Source organism: Mustela lutreola, chromosome 12 (assembly GCF_030435805.1).
Source record: "Mustela lutreola isolate mMusLut2 chromosome 12, mMusLut2.pri, whole genome shotgun sequence".
Taxonomy (NCBI): domain Eukaryota; kingdom Metazoa; phylum Chordata; class Mammalia; order Carnivora; family Mustelidae; genus Mustela; species Mustela lutreola.
The window spans coordinates 55,750,730-55,767,297 of NC_081301.1; the positions used below are offsets into that span (position 1 = coordinate 55,750,730).

Sequence of the window (16,568 nt, forward strand, 5' to 3'; positions counted from 1 at the left end):
CAGGCTCCACATTATAAGTAAGAAAATGGAGTCTGAGAGGGGTTCCTGAAACTCATGATTAAATTAGAATTGCTGGGTGCCTGTGGCTCAGTGGGTTAAGCCACTGCCTTTGGCTCAGGTCATGATCTCAGGGTCCTGGGATCGAGTCCCACATCAGGCTCTCTGCTCAGCAGGGAGCCTGCTTCCCTCTTTCTCCCTGTCTGCCTCTCTATCTACTTGTGATCTCTCTCTGTCAAATAAATAAATAAATAACCTTTTTAAAAATAAATAAATAAATAAACTAGAATTGCTACAAAGAGGTAGTGATTGAAATATACATAAACTTTGGAGTTACACACATTTGGTTCATCTTTATTACATCTGATACGTAGCAGCAGAGTCAAGTCACATTGTCTTTATGCTTCAGTTTTCTTTACAATTTTCTGTAAAATGGACTTAAGTGAAATAGTTACCCCAAATCAGGGGATGTTAAGGTTAAATGAGATGGTTTAATGATTTATATTAAAATGCTTATTGTCATGTCTTGAATATGAGTACTCAATTCAACTATTTTCCTTATTGTCAACCTCAAAAGTCATCTTCAAATATTCATAGTTCCTAACAGTCTGACAGGTGATTCAAGATAAAGCTACACTATCAAATCATAGATCTGTCTCTGAGCCATAGTCTAGCAGTCTAGTCTTATCTTGACAGAGGGACACTACCCTCTTTAAGCTGGGAACATTTTGTCTTCTGGACCCTAAATCCCTTTCTATAAACTGGCATTATTCAAATTCTTTACACTAGAAAATTTCTTCCTTCTGGATTCCAAAAGCCCCTGCTTTAAAAAGTAAGGACTCAACAGGATACATTACATAAATGTAAGAAATCATGTTTTACATTCTCCCTGGAAAGATCAACACTGTTGCCATAGTCAAATACATTTCAAAATGTAGTCTTATACCCAGAGCACCATTCTATAGACAGGATACCCACAACAAAGCAGTACATATTTAGACCCTATGCATTCTTTTTTCTTTGGATTTAGCAAGACATGCACTATAATCCAATTAGAAAGTAAAATAGGCTTAATTACTTAGCTCAGATCAAAGAACATAAAGAGGCAAAGAATCTAATTAAAATTAATAATATAACGGGCAGCTTTATCTAATGCCTAATCTAGGGCATTTCATCTTAATTTAAACTCAGCTCTCAAGATCACAACAAGGTCCCATCATTGTCACTGATTGTTATGAAATCTGATAACCCTGTGACAAATCCTTCCTGTTATTTGTTGCCTGATTCTAAGTAATAGATTTAACTCTGTTCAACCAAGAGAGGTCAGAAAGTTCACTCTGCTACATGTTTTTATTGAATTTCTTAGCTTCCTATCTCTTATTTTAGTCTGATTAATATTCTTCAGATGTTATTGAGTAGTGCAAATGATCTGTGAAATGTACACAGCCACAGTCCATACTTACATTGAGTAGGAGCAGTGCCTAACTTAATCTAGAACTTTCATAGATGCCACTAAACCTCACTTAGAGTTACATTTACAAAGTGCTATTATTTATTTTAATGTTTGTACTAAATTGTTCCCTCAGTAGAGTCCAGAGAATATATTAAAATAATTTTCTTGGCAATATGTGAAAAAAATAAATCTAGTTAATTTATGGACGTACAATTTCTACTGTTAATGTGTGTGTGTGTGTGTGTGTGTGTGTGTGTGTACATGCAGGTTCAAACAGTCCCAACATGGGTATTACAAATCCAAAACCAAAGCAGACCAACATTTTATCTTGGTTTTTGAGGCAAACCTGAATCAATCCTTCAGTTTTCAGGTAGAAATGACCTATATTTCTGTCAATTGTTAGTTGTTTTAAGTATCTTTCCAAAAAGAGAAATCAAAATATTTTACTATTAAGTATATATATTGATTGTAAGCCTCATTCTTATTTAAAATTTTTTTTGAGCATTTTGGTGTCTAAACGCCAGAAATTGGGTCTACAGTCAAAATATAAAAGAATTCAGTAGGATTATAAAGCCCCTTAGAATGGCAAGGGCAGCTATGGGATAACAACCATAATCAGCTGTAGTTACCCAGGTAAGAAAAAAGTGATGACTAAGAGCCACAATAGATGGCTTTGATCAGGATCAAAGTGGGAAGAAGTGTGAAAGGAAAATGAAGTTTAGGAAAAAGTTGCTAGTATGAGGCAGCTTGGGAGTTTTCTCTTACATGAATGTATGCACTAGCCCTCTTCTGGGAACTCTGCAGTTATGTTCTCATGGGCTTCCCTTTGTGCATCAGAAAGCCAAGGATATTAAATCTTAGCCTCTCAGTGAATAGAAGCCTTCCTGAAGAGGCCAGATCTCCAAGGCATGCCAGAGAAGAGAAAAATAGATCCCAGAACTATTCTTTGGTGAAGTATTTGCTTCCCACCCCCCACCAAAACAAACAAACAAACAAACAAACAAACAAAAACTATTTGGGGTGAAGGTCTGATTAAGCTACTTTAAGAAGACAAACTTGCTTGAACTGATTGGCTAACACCTCAAAGTGATTGAAATATGTGGTTATAAAAAGCAGGGTAATTCTATTGCAAAGAAAATTTGTACACTCAATATCCCTCTTGTAGTGGCACTTAAACTTCAGCACTCCCTGGTGTTTCACCTCGTTTATCCAACTCCCAAAGAGCCTACATAATCAAATACTCCCCCACTACCAAGTTTGGAGCCACAATATTTTCTTGCCCTTGGGAATGTTTCTCTTGATTGCAATGCGTTTCTGTAAGTGTTACCATAGTGGCTCTATGTCAATTCAGCAGGAGATATTTTTGGTACCTGTTGAATTAGGTGCTTTCTTGCTCATGGTGTATTAAATCAGATAAACTAAAAATCTTTAATTGAATTATGGATAATCACTTTATAAAAGTTCATCAGTTTTGAGATCGAAAATTGAGCATACTGAACAGATTGAACAGGACGATCTGATTAAATTCCTCACACACCTTTTTTTTTTGTAAACTGAATTACAAGACTGATGACCACTAAGGAAAATTCTGTACTTCCAAAGAATTAAATGTTAGGATATTTCAAATGCCAAGTGAGGAAATGTCATTGTTATCTTGACACATTTGCCACAAGAATGAATTAGTTTGTAGTGCAGAGTACATAAAATGGAATTGTTTTATCAGGAAAATGAACATTTATTATATTTTTAATGGATATACTGTGACATCTTCATTTTTTTAAAAATGCATTTGGTTGCATATAGTTAATTAGGAAGAATGGAGAAAAAATAACTGAATAATTTCATAGTACAAAACATAAAATCTTGTCTTTCTGATTGGATTATCATGTCTGAATGTCAAGATCATTTTAGATTAATCAAATTATATTATAACCTTCAGCCTCCTGACTACTTCAACTTGGCCTTTGAGTCACCTTTGATAATACATTTGGATAATTGGAAATATTTTTGTCATTCATACTTTACCACATAAAATAATTTTAGACTTTATCTTGCAAAGATACTAAATCCCTAGAACATCAAAACATGTTAATATAAAAGATTCTTCATCAGGTTTCCATGAACAGTGATTCTTCATAATCGTTTAGAATGTTTGCTATGCTGTAAAGGGCCATGGAATAATGAACCTAATTTAGCTTAAACCAGCAGTTTGTGAATGCTGATTTTATTCAAGGCTTTACGCCAGTCATTTTGGAGAGACAAAAAAAAAAAAAAAAAAAAGAAACCACAATGTTTCTTACTCTCAGGAAGCTTTGGTTATAACCTATTAAATGAATGCATGAGAGCTAACTAGGTGGTTTCTTGAGGAAAAAGAAAGAAAGGATTCTTTTCTGACTCATAAATAGGGCTGGCTCTGGTAGATCTCCATGGAAAAGACACCACTTAACTGACCTGACAATAATTGTCAGGATTTTGACAAACTAAAAGGAAGAAGAAACATGTACCAAATATAAGTGTTTTTAAAAAGACAGGTAGAAATGCAGAGTGTTTGCGAAATGATCACTTTTCTAGTTGGAGCCTAATTGGTATACAGAAAAGGGAAGGAAAGAGTATGTAGGCAACAAGAACTGGGGCCATGTCATGAAAGCTTTTGATAGTCATGCTTAGGAGATTAGGCTTTATACTCTAGGACCCACATGTTCATCACATGGCACAACACCTTAAGCAGGATTCTGGAGGCGACTGTGGTCTTTCAAATTCCAGCCCCAACATGTACCCACTTAGGTAAGTATCAAGTATCTAGGTAGGTTTTTTTTTTAAAATGATTAACCCTTCTGTGCCTGATTCTGCATCTAAAATATTGAAATAATAATAGTACCAGTGTGGGGGAGCCTGGGTGGCTCAGTGGGTTAAAGCCTCTACTTTTGGCTCAGGTCAGGATCCCAGGGTCCTGGGATCGAGTCCCACGTCAGGTTCTCTGCTCAGTGGGGAATCTGTTTCCCTCCCTCTCTCTCTGCCTGCCTCTATGCCTACTTGTGATCTCTGTCTGTCAAATGAATAAATAAAATCTTAAAATAATAGTACCAGTGTGTTGCTTTAAAAACTAATGCAATTAAATCAGCTAAATAGCTTAGAATAGTGCCTGCGCATAACAGGTGTTCCATAATGTTAACTTTTTCTTAGCCTAGAACCAGAAAGTGATTCACAAGACTATATTTGACAAGGTGAAGTATGGGAAATTTCAAAGACATATTCTTGTTGGCTTACTCTCCTGGAAGATTCATTGTGTGATTACAAATTATTTTCAACATTCCAACTCTGCAAGGCCACTTATAGTCACTAGCATGGATTGTGGCAACTGAAATCACTGATTTAAATAGTTATGCATATTGAAAGTTATAATTTCTAGCTCTTAATAAGAAGTATATATGTATTTCTTTTCAGACACATACTTCAAATAGATTAGTGAATAAAGCCAGAAGTATATTCCACAATCATTGAGGGCTTAAAAAGAAACAAAACTTAAAAAAAAAAAAAAAAGAAGAAGAAGAAGAAGAAGAAGAAACAAACAAAAACAAAATTAATTAAATTTAACAATGTATTCATTTTGGAACACAAACAAGCGAAACTTAAAATAACTTTTTTTTTAGCCATTCTAAATAGAGGTAATTATATTTCTGCCTTTATACCTCCCAAATTACTTCATTTGGATAAAATATACTCTCTTTTTCTTAACAAATTTATCTAAAATTATATTTTCCTCAAATTAACATCTTATTCTCCTTTAGTTTTTTTTCTTTCATATTTTTACAAGAAGACATTTAAATGTAAGATGACTTTCATACTTTTATTCAAAATGCCTAACATCCTGTATCTTTTTTATCCTACATTAAAAAGATGTGCTGAAGAAGAAAAGAGTAAATATTGCAAAATTATAAAGGGCAATTGGTTTTAGTTATAGCCTGAAAAAATCTACTTAAGTCAAAGGAAATCAATATCACTTGAAAGGGATTGTTGAGGCAGTGGAAATCGTTAAGAACGCTGGGAAGAATATGCCAAACTGTAAGTTAATAGAATTATTGGTAGAATGATAGGCAATCCCAAAGTATCAGAGTTAAATAAAAATAATGCATTTATTGAGCATTTATTATGTAGCTGGTACTATATAGAATGCTCGACATGAATGTTGTCATTTAACCATTATACTAACACCAGGGCATATTTACGATTATTTTCACAATTTTGCAGATGAATAAAATTACGTACAGCAATTAGCTCTCTTTTGTGTAGTTAGAAAGTGATAGTGGTGATTTGAACTACAGAAAGCTAATTTGGGTGGCTTAGTTGGTTGCACGACTGCCTTCGGCTCAGGTCATGATCCCAGAGTCCCGGGATCGAGTCCCACATCAGGCTCCCAGCTCCATGGGGAGTCTGCTTCGCTCTCTGACCTTCTCCTCACTCATGCTCTCTCTCATTGTCTCTCTCTCAAATAAATAAATAAAATCTTTAAAAAAAAAAAAAGAAAGCTAATTTGGGAAAAAACAAACAACAACAACAACCAAACCCCCACTCAATTTACTAAATTTTACACTGAAGAAAGTCACTTAATAAAAAGCAAAGAGCCAGGATATTTTCTCTGATTACCTATTGCTGTGCAAAAACTTTCTCTGAAACTTACAGGACTAAAACAACAGCAACATTTATTTTGCCTGTAAATTTGCAATTTGGACAGTGCTCAGGAGAGAGAACTTGGTTGTACTCATCTGTTAGAGCAATTTGAAATCTCAAGGCTACACTCATCTATAGGTTTGATCATTCACATATCTAGCAGTTGATGATAACTTCTATCTGAAACCTTAGCTGGGACTTTTAACTGGGACAATTAAATGTAGCCTTTCCATGTGGCCATGTCTTCCTCACTGCGTCATGTCTGGATGCCGGAGTGATCCTCTCAAGCAAAAGCTAGATGGAAGTTGTATTAGCTTCTACAGCCTTGGAAGTGAAGTAGCATCACTTCTACCACATTCTGCTTCTTGAGGTAACCAAACAGCTCTATTTCTAGGACAGAAATAGACTCAATTTTTTGATGGGGTAGCAGTAGTAAGGTTCTAGAAGAGCAGGAACTGGAATTGCTGCTCTGGTAACGTTTGGAAAATACAATCTGCTGTAAGGTTAGGGATGAATGGAGAGAGTGAAGCACTAAAGTTTCCAATGCAAGAGGAAGTAACTCTTAGGAGGGACCCTTCCATAGTAAGGGAAATCAGTGGTGATAATTGATAGGCAGTATTGACAAAGTCAGTTTTCTGAATACATGGAAGCCTGATTGCCATGCGCAGTGTGAATGGGAGAGGAGAATATGATCAACAGAGTCTTGCATATTGTTGGAAAAATATACTCCCTTAACCTTACTTCATATCCCCTAGTGGGCTGTGCTCGAGGCACAGTGACTTTTTACCAAGTCCTTCCATTGGTATGCTCCCTTCAACCATATCATCTTTGGATACAGTGTTTCTACTGTTTGGTTTACAATCAATCTACACCTTTGTTTACTTGGTTTCCTACTCTTTCTACTGACTTCACTCATTTTCTCAAAATATTATACCTCCCTCATACTGAGCCAGGTGTTTCATATTACTTTTCTTTCAAAATATTTATCTAACAAATATTAATTTATTTCTGCCATTATTTGATTAATGTCTGCTTTCTTCACCAGTCAACAAGGACTGTGAGATAAAGGATATATCTCTTTTTGCTCATCCCCAGAGCCTAGCAGAGTGTATGGATCCCATTGGTCTCTCTTTAAATAGTTACTATATATGTTTATATAACAAGCTTATTTTTTTAAAGCCTCCATGTAGTATTTAACGGAAATATAAGGTCAAGGAAATTCACTACACAAATGAGAAGATCATTTTAAACCATCAGTGAGAAAGAGTCAATTTGGTATTATTGTTTGTGTCAGGTAAGACAGACTACTCTTTGTAACAGATCACAATCTTGCCTGACTATTCAGAAACACCATGTGCTATTTACCAGTTCTATAAGAAAAAAGGAAAAAAAGAATGTGCAAATGATGATTTAATGATGCAGCTTCAAAGGGGGCTGCAGGGAAAGGGAAACCTAATGTCATTAGACTCCCAAGATCATAATTACAGACCTGATTTTTGAGCAGGGAATTGCCCAGACTTGAAAATTTTTAAAAATCTGAGTGTAAAAGAAACTGAATAAGAAAGGAAAATACTACTCATTCCTTTTTTTTTTTTTTACCTTATATATTCTTTTTATAGAATTAAGTCTTAAACATTATTAAAGTATATAAAATGTTCTATTAAACTTGACTACTTTATATATCTTTAGGGTATGACTATTTTAAATGAGAAATTGCATTTTTAAATCTTGACAGAAGGGATGTAATCTATTTCTACCAGTTCCTTCTTTCCTTTCTGTTCAGGGACCAATTATTTCTAAAAAGGTAGCTGAACACTTGCAGTAGACACTGCTTAGTTAAACTTGGTGCAGAGAGACTATATCAGTCAGGGTCCTATGAAAAACAGATGGCACGTACAAAAGGAGTATAGAGAATTTAATGATGGTATCATTTACTAAAGGGTATGTAAGACTAAGGAAGCCAAGAAGGGACTAGAAAAGACCAGAAGGGGAAAGGAGACTGTGGTTTTCATGAACTCCTCAGAGCTATTATAAAGAAAAAAGCTTCCCAACTAGAATAATGCAGCCTCTGCCTATCCTTTGCCTTATGAAATTTGGGCACAAATCCCCCTCTCTCCCTCTCTTCTCTCCCGTACTGGTTTCCTGCCAGGAAAGTCTTTCATTGGCCAAACAAACTAAAAAGAAGACAGGAAGTTTGACAAAATCCATAGAATTGAGCCTTCTGGACTGGTAGAGAATTGTGGAAAATAGATCTAAAAGGACAGAGTATTTATAATATACACAGGAATGTTTGTGAGAGAGATATTAATAGGGTATATAATAAGGCAAGTGCATATATTTATTCCTGAAATCTATATTTTCTTTAATGAGAACTGTGCGAATATTTGTTTTCTTTAAGCACAAATTTAGAAAATTTCAAAAAGGGAAGGTGGAATCTGTATAAGACCTCCTCGTTAAAAATAAATAAGGGTATTTGAAGTGTGTTTTTGAGCTACTGCCTGACCAAGTGATGCAATACAGCAGCATAGGAGATGCCAAGAGTAACAGCCAAGAGCCCTGATGAAACATGAGTCAATCTGTACTCCATGTTCACTGAGAGGAAAAGGGAAGAGGAAAGGAGTTAGAATGGGGGCCTAGAAGAGATAGGGTGTCCATGCTTTGCAATAAGTATTAACAGAATAATGGTCAAGGTACTCAGATAATCAGAGTCCAGTATTTCAAATCCCACAACATTGTGACTTGAGACTTAATTGGCATCAGTATGGCTGAAAATGGCCATAGCTCAGGATTATATGCACCCATAGGTCCAGAGGAGAAAATTGGTGATGGATCAAGCAAAGAGGATAAGAAGGGATTTTGGCAGACAAGCAGGCAGGCAGGGCTCAGAGGAACTTGGCAATAGGCAGGGATGAAAGAAGTCTTATGAAATTTTGATTGACCATTAGAGAGGTCCATCATGATAACTTGATTAATATCATGCAGATGGTTGATAGATGAATAGAAATTCAATTTCAGGTCTTTTTGACTCAAATAAAAATTCTTTCTGTTGTACCATATGGCCTACAGCAAAGAAGAAATAATGATATCATCAATTAAAATCATTCTTTACCAAGTCTGGAAGTTTTCCTAGCAACAGAATCTCTTTCAGCCAAGGCAACGATGGAGTTGAAATGTACACTTATAAAACTAACGATACAGATGTAGTGGATCACAGTATACCTTGTTGAAAAGTTAAAACAGTGGGATAGACATTTGGTCTTTATGATGTCTATCTCAGATTAAATTTGCAAGCCAGATATTTTTATATTTTAAAGGAACAATTTTATACATAGTACAGAATTGTTTTGTTACTATATCTGGGACTATGTTTTTCCTAATTAGTAACAAGTTTAAAATGAATTTATTGAATGTTATCTGAACTTACTGTGGTGATCACTTCATAATATATGCAAACCAAACCATCAGGCTCTAGTCCTTAAACTAATGCTGTGATATATGTCAATTTTTTCAATAAAACTGGAAAAAAATTGGCATAAAAAGTATAAACTTTAGCTGATCCAATTTAACACCTCTTGGTGTTGCTATTTCTTTTCATGAAACAAACTCTTCTACTCGGCAAAAATAAACTAATTAGCTAATTAATTTACTGAGCCTACTCCTCAAGATATTTTTACATCATCAGGAAGTTTTTCAGGTTCATTGATTTTTACTATTGGGATGAAAAAGGATTTAAATTTCAAACCAAAATACTTTGGTTGAAATTTAAAAATTTAAAATTATAGAGTTAAGTGATATTATTTAATTTGCAATTTATTTGAGCCTTCATTTTTCCTCCTGAAAAATTGGGATATTGTTATCTAATTTCACTTGGTTATTTCCTAATCCACAAAGACTATGAAAGTGGTTTGAGATATATGGGATTCATAAGAAGCAAGGTGTTTTTTGTTGTTGTTGTTTTTTTTTTTTTTTCTAAATGTGTCATTTGCCAGCTATGCCTCAAAGAACATAATAACATTCAGGCCCCTTTTAGGAGTACTGTATATCCCAGGGCTTTGTCTGATGGTGTCACTGGAAAACTTGGATGCTTTGATAAACTTTAGTAATATGACTTATCTGAACTGAAGACTATTGCCTGATACATACCTGGAGACTCCACTAACCTCTTTCCTTTCCTAACATATGAGGTAATAATTGATCACAAAATAGATATGCCAGAGTACAATAGATCCCTGGACAATGCCTTCTTCTCCCTAATAACCACTATCAGAACAGATTACATAAAATAACTTTAGAGAATCTGATCTTGGCTTTCCAAAAAAGCAAGAATGTTTCTTTATTATCTGGTTCACCTGTGTATTCCAAATTTCTTTCACTTATCAATACTAAAAATAGTACAAAAATATAAAACATGAATATTTATAATACATTTAATATCCAATAATTCTTATGTTGTGCTTCTACTTGTGAGTTGGTGCTTATTCTCCCAAAAGTGATGGACCAGAGAAACAGCCTCTAGTAACTTTTACCTTCTGCTATGGCCATGCCTACCCCTCTGAGACTGAAGCATGCTATGTGGCCAAGCCAGTTAATTAAGTAAACATACTAATGTGTCTCCTTCAAGTGATTTTAGCTTTAGTAAGGTAGGAAAGAGCCTCTTCCTTGTCTTGATTAAGTTATAATATTATCAGTGTTTATTATATCATTGTAAATTTTCCGTTCTTCCCTATAAAGGTTTTTTTTTTTTTTTAATTTTCAATGTGAAATATATTGAATTCAGAATATGAACCCATGACCCTTCACTTTTTTCTTATGGCTTACATATGTCCTGTTATGATGGATATCCTGATGTTTTGCTTTTTTTGCTTTTTCTTAAGAATGAACCTCATCTCGGGCGCCTGGGTGGCTCAGTGGGTTAAGCCTCTGCCTTCAGCTCAGGTCATGGTCTCGGGGTCCTGGGATCGAGTCCCGCATCGGGCTCTCTGCTCATCGGAAAGCCTGCTTCCCTCTCTCTCTCTGCCTGCCTCTCTGACTACTTGTGATTTCTCTGTGTGTCAAATAAATAAATAAAATCTTTAAAAAAAAAAAAAAAAGAATGAACCTCATCTCATCAAAAATCCAAATTAAGTCAATAGAATGTACAATGTACATTTTAAAAATAATATTTTTATAGCAATGGAACTAACTTCCCTAGAAAATTGGATAAGGTCATATTTGTTATTTTTAGACATGTTAAGCACTTTATAATTATAGAATATGGGATTTAATCATTTTAGAAAAAGCTTTATTAATCCCATATCCTAGGAGTTATATTTATTTATTAATTTTCCCCATTAGAAATTGTAGCCTAAGGAGATTAAGTGACTTCTTCTGGATCAAACATTAAGTCAAAAAAGTGCCACAACTAAAATTGTGTCTTCTAGCTCTCATCCAATTCCTCTCCCTAATTCAGAGATATGTGACATTTTACTTTAACATATCATAGTAGATGATCATGGTGATAAACTCGCTGTTTATATGGAGTAATAGAGCCCCACAACATCAGTAGAATCCTTTGGGGTAGGGACCATATGTAGAATAGTAGTAAGTGGGTAGATTCTGGGGCCAGATTGCCTAATTCAAATTTCAGTTGTGCCTTCAGTACTGTAAGGTTCAAATCAGCTCCTCTTCAACTGTTATGTGACATTTTTTCCTAAAATTTAAAATGAAATAACAATAGTACTGACTTGAGAAGGTTTTTTTGTTGTTGTTGTTTGTTTCCTTGCTTGCTTGTTTTTTGGAAATTAAAGAAGTTAATGCAAGTGCCTGTCAAATAATAATAGAAAGCACTCTCTTATGATAAGGGCAAATAAGCTGCTATTATTGCCAACAGATCTCATACATGGCCACAGCATTTAAGCTCCAGTTGAATGTTCTGGAGATAAAAGAAAATGAAATATAAGTTTTGGTTCTCAAAATGTCCTGTAAGACAAAAAATTAAGTTACATGATTTAATTCTGAAGGACAAAATAACCATAGCAGTATTTCACATTTGTTAACTGACAATGTGTTGAGTCGATACTTGAACTGATGCACAATCTTTTACTGATCATTTTTCCTTTCCCCTCTTATCACCCTTGTTGAAACCTGTAGATGAAAGTCTGCTTAGTGCTGTGTAATACGATTTAATTGAAATGAGGTTTGAATGTCAGAAATAAAGAAAATTAGAAAACTCTAAATAGCTTTTCAACTTAGAAAACATGAGAATCGCATGAAATTGCACCTTCTGAAAATTTTGTCCAACAGGCAATCTTGCCTTCTCTAAAGGTACATGTAACACATTTCCAAGAAAATACATTTGTTTTTTACTGCTGGAATATTGAGTTTATGGGTCAAATGGAGTCACTCAGCAAAACTAAATAGCAGCGTAACGATGTTTACAAACAGCATTATGTCTGTGTACCTCTGTTTTGCTGTAGTTCAAGGCCTTTCGCAGATTGTCTTTCCAGTCTCCTTAACATGTCTGAAACATAAAAGTAGATATGGACTCAAACACCACATTTTGTATGTGAAAAAAACCACTAACATATAGGGATGATTAAATTGTTTCAAGCTTCACCTTAGCACCAAAGCTCAAACAAAATCCTGACTTTCTGAATCTCAGTTTTATTTACTACCTTGAACACCAGGAAAATCTTCTTCCTTTCTAGTTGTTTCTGAAGTTCAGCACTGTTGGGGGAGGGGATGGTTGGTGGCTAGGACACATTACACAGCAGAGTGATGTCATGTATGATCAAATTCAAGTCTACTCTCCTTTAAAACCACCCTAAAGCAAAGCTAAGGAACTGTTCATTTCTTCAGTGGGCACAGACTATCAAGCACATTTTCCCAAAATGGCTTACAGCAAATGATTCATTAGATTGAATAGCTTTATGAAATATATTCCCTGTAGCCTCTGGGGAAAAAAAAAAAAAAAAAGAATTCTGTTATGGAAGGGCACACAGTTAGAGATTACCACAGTTGAAAAGAACTTTTTAGACCTCTTATCCAACTCTCTGATTTTATAGATGAAGACCAGCTAGGAGATATCACTTGCTCAAGGTCACACGTTGGGTATTTTCTTTCCAGGACACTTTCAATCAAACAGAGCATTGTGGCTGGGTTTTCCCCAGCCTTTTCAGGAAGGGAAGACAAGTGTGCTTCTCTATATAGCTAACACTCTTGTCATTCTCTTTATCTATTCTTTGGCTTGTTGTGCTTATCATTTCTAGTTGTCTTTAAGTCCACTCAAGTGGTAACCTAGAATACATTTGGAAGGTTAAAAAAGAATTTGAAATTCCTCAAAACTACTTTTGGGTCACTTCTGTCCTGGACTTTTATCTGATCATCTTCCTGCAGATCTATGGGGCAAGGGGATACTTATTTATTTCTTAGGTTTTTAAAACTTCTGTTTTAATTCTGTAAAGTGTTGTTAATCTTCTTAAATATAAAATATTCCCAATTTTTTATATCTTTACTACCCAAAACTTTCAAGCTAAAAATTAAGGCTCTCACCCCTAAATAATATTAAAACAGGAAATTATTCAGAAATTGAAGTAGTGAAGGTATACTCAAGGCCATGTAAATGTTACCTATGAACCTAGAGAAATTAAAGTAGGAAAAGATCCTTTTCACAGTTTCTGATTTTCATTAGAGTCCCACATATTTATTTTTTTAAAACCAATAATAATAAAACTTTATTTCTTATAGGCTATAAACTCATTAGTTCACATTCCAAAGGTATTTAATTAAATAAGAGAATATATACATCAAATTAATAGCCTAGAAATAGATGGCAATTCTTACTGGATTACTTAGAATTATTTAGATTTTAGAATGTTACTCTAGAATTTAGAATTATTTAGAAATCAGAACGTGACTCTAAACAATTGTGGAAGGTGTGAGTAGTTAAATAGTAATTTGGTTGATGTCCCTTTGGAGCCAGAGTAGATGTTCCTTATTCTTTGCCTTATGCAATTGTTTTTCACTTATGAAATATCTCAGATTCATGTAGAAATATCACATTTTGCCAGCCCCACTTCTATTATTCCTTGTATAATAGACACATTCATTTATGTAAGAAATATACATACTGATTCTTTCCTTAGCAAAAGAGAAGACATATGACTTGAACCTGGCCCTCAGAGTACCGAAGACTTAATATTTTTCTCTGGTATCTAGAGGCAAAAACTATCTTCTTTTGAGGCTGCTTGTGTTAGGTTGGATTCCCATAGCAGCGGACTCTTGGGCAAGGATTTGAAGGGAAGTAGTTTGAGAAGTGATCCAAAGAAGCACTGCTATGGGAAGAGGAAAGTGTGCAGAGCAGGACAAGAAAACAGTTGAGAGAATGCTAATGAGATTACTGCTTCAGGAAACTGGAGTTCAGTCTCATGGGGGAATTTCTGGATGATGGTGCAGAACATACCTCAAAGCTGAGGGCTGTTCCAGGAGACATTAAATCCTTCACTCTCCCGGCTTCCTCTTGTTCCAGTAGCTACAGAAAGCCTCTAGACAGAGAAATTGCAGATGCTTGGGATAGAGAGCCACTGACACGTGTGGGAACTATGAATACCAAGGGAATATAGAGAGGATACCAAGCGCTTCCACCACATTGTTAAATTGGAAGGAAGAGACTCTTGGGATGCTGGTGACTGTATGGATCTCTGTGAGTAGTGAACCTGCCTGAGGTTAAAGTCAATACTGAGAAAAGCAGAGCCAAAGAAAGGCAAAGAAGAAGATACAGGAAAAAAAAAAATCTATTCTGGTCCTCTGTGCATTTTTTAATCAGATTTATTTCGTATTGAATTGTATTACACTTGTGAGCATAACATAATGTCTAAAAAATGTGTTGAATCACTATGCTGTACACCTGAAATTAATGTAACATTATGTGTCAACTATTGTCAAGTTAAAAAAAGAAAGATGAAGAAGAAGATTTAGAGAGAAAATGAGGTTGAAAATTGTTTGGCTTGGGGCACCTCGGTGGCTCAGTGGGTTAAAGCCTCTGCCTTTGGCTCAGGTCATGATCCCAGGATCCTAGGATCAAGCCCCACGTTGGGCTCTGTTCAGCAGAGAGCCTACTTCCCCCTCTCTCTCTGCCTGCCTTTCTGCCTACTTGTGATCTGTTTGTCAAATGAATAAATAAAATATTAAAAAAAAAAGAAAAGAAGATTGTTTGGCTCTTAGTTTTTCAAAGACATCCAGATGGCCAACAGACACATGAAAAGATGCTCAATATTACTGATCATCTGGGAAATACAAATCAAAACTGCAATGAGATATCATAGCACACCTGTCAGAACATCTAAAATCAACAACACAAGAAACAACAGGTATTGGCAAGGATGTGGGGAGAAGGAAGCCCTCCTGCCCTATTGGTGGGAAGGCAAACTCGTACAGCCACTCTTGGAAACAGTATGGAGATTCCTCAAAAATTTAAAATATAGAACTACCCTGTGATCCAGCAATTGCACTACTAAGTGTTTACCCAAAGAATAAAAAAAATACTAATTCAGAGGGATACATGCACCTCAATGTTTATAGCAGCATTATCTACAGTAGTCAAATTATACAAACAGCCCAAATGTCTATCAACTGAAGAATGGATAAAGAAGAAGTGGTATATATATATACAGAAATGTTATATATATATAATATAATTATTATATATGGAAATGTTATATATATATAATATATATTATATTATATATAAATAATATAATATAATACAATACAATATAATATAATATATAATAATTATTATTATATATTATAATTATATTATGATATAATATAATTAGTATATATGGAAATGTTATATATATATATAACATATATGTGTGTGTATATGTATGTATGTATATATATATATATATATACACACATATAAATATGTATACTGTTCATTTCTTCAGAGGGCACAGACTATCAAGCACATTTTTCCAAAATGGCTTACAGCAAATGATTCATTAGATTCAATAGTTTCATGAAATATATTCCCTGTAGCCTCTGAGAAAAAAAAAAGAATTGTTATGGAAGGGCACACAGTTAGAGATTACTACAGTTGAAAAGAACTTTTTAGACCTCCTATCCAATTCTCTGATTTTATACATGAAGACCAGCTAGGAGATATCACTTAACAGATAATGTGTTAAGATATATAAGACAATGTGTTAATATATATATAAAACTCATCCATGAAAAAGAATGAAACCTTGTCATTTGCCGTGACATGGCTGGAGCGATGGATTATTATGCCTAGTGAAACAAGACAGTCCAAGAAAGACAAACATAATCTGATTTCACTCATATATGGAACTTAAGAAACAAAACAAATAAATATAGGGGGAAAAGACAGAAAGAAGCAAACCAAGAAACAGGCTCTTACCTATAGAGAATATTCTGATGGTTATCAAAGGGAGGGCATGTGTGATAA

General features: G+C 34.7%; 1 long non-coding RNA gene across 1 annotated transcript in view; it reads right to left on the reverse strand.

Annotated features, from left to right (window-relative positions):
- Positions 1 to 12,619, reverse strand: part of LOC131813092 (uncharacterized) — a 46,998-nt gene extending 34,379 nt beyond the window's left edge. The window contains exon 1 of the long non-coding RNA XR_009346595.1: positions 12,558 to 12,619. This is a non-coding gene — a long non-coding RNA (uncharacterized LOC131813092). The remainder of the gene's footprint in view (positions 1 to 12,557) is intronic.
- Between the last annotated feature and the right edge of the window lie 3,949 nt (positions 12,620 to 16,568).